This window comes from Octodon degus, unplaced genomic scaffold (assembly GCF_000260255.1).
Source record: "Octodon degus isolate 3935 unplaced genomic scaffold, OctDeg1.0 scaffold00203, whole genome shotgun sequence".
NCBI classification, from domain to species: Eukaryota; Metazoa; Chordata; class Mammalia; order Rodentia; family Octodontidae; genus Octodon; species Octodon degus.
In genome coordinates, this window is record NW_004524779.1 from 1,150,185 (window position 1) to 1,151,376 (window position 1,192).

Here is a 1,192-nt window from a genome sequence, read left to right on the forward strand (position 1 = left end):
AGCTACACTACTGAATTTGGTTATTAAATCTAGAAGTCTTTTGTTGGAGTTTTTGGGATCTTATATGTCAAGTATCATGTCATCCATAAATAATGATAATTTAATTTCTTCCTTTCCTATCATTATTCCTTGTATTTCTTTCTCTTGTCTTGTAGGGGGTGGTAGCTCTTAACTGGGTTAGTTTTATCCCAGCAAAACAAGCTCTAGTTTAGCCTCTAATCAACCCATGTTAAGATGTAACTCCTTCACTCCTTCTCCACCCTTATTAAGATGCTGTTACTCCTTTACTCTTTCCCCATCCTTATTAAGATGTAGGTATTTAAAGAGAAATGAAACAAAAAGCAAGGCTGGACTTGTTTCTGATTTGTAAGGATTGGGGAAGCACATTTGGATGCTGGCTGGACATTTAAGATCTGTAACCCGGGAAGATTCTAATGGCTGGCTTCATTAAACTCTGTTTTTTTCCTAATTTTTGGTCTGACATGGAAATAATCTTGCCATTTCAGTCTAATTGCTCTGGCTAATGTTTTTAGAAGTATGTTGAGTAAGAGTAGTGACAGTGGACACCTTTGTCTTGTTCCTGAACTTAGAGTGAAAGCGTTCAGTTTCTCCCTGCTTAGTATGATGTTGGCTGTATAGATAGCTTTTAACAGATTGAGATAAAGACCATCTATTCCAATTTTCTGCTAGGTTTTTATTATGAATTGGTGTTGGACTTTGTCAAATGCTTTTCCTGCATCTATTGAGATGATCATATGGTATTTTACTTGGGTCTGTTTTTTTAGTTTTTAAGATAGGTTCTTGCCATGTAGTTCAAGCAGGCCTTGAACTCACTATGTCCTCAAACTCATGGCAATCCTCCTGCCTCAGCCTCCTGAATCCTGGGATTACAAGCATGTACCACCACACCCAGCTCTCCTTGGTTTTGTTAATATGCTGTATTACATGTATTGATTTGCCTATGTTGAATCGTCCCTGCATTCTGGGATGAATCTTACTTGGTCATGGTATATCTAATCTTGATGACTTGCGGCATTCTGTTCACCAGTATATTATTGAGGAATTTTGTGTCTATGTTCTTTAGAAAGATTAGCCTGTACTTCCATTTTTTTTTTTTTTTTTTTTTGTGGAACCAGGGATTGAACTCAGGCCCTTGTGCTTGCCAGGCAAACACTTATTCTACTGAGCCATC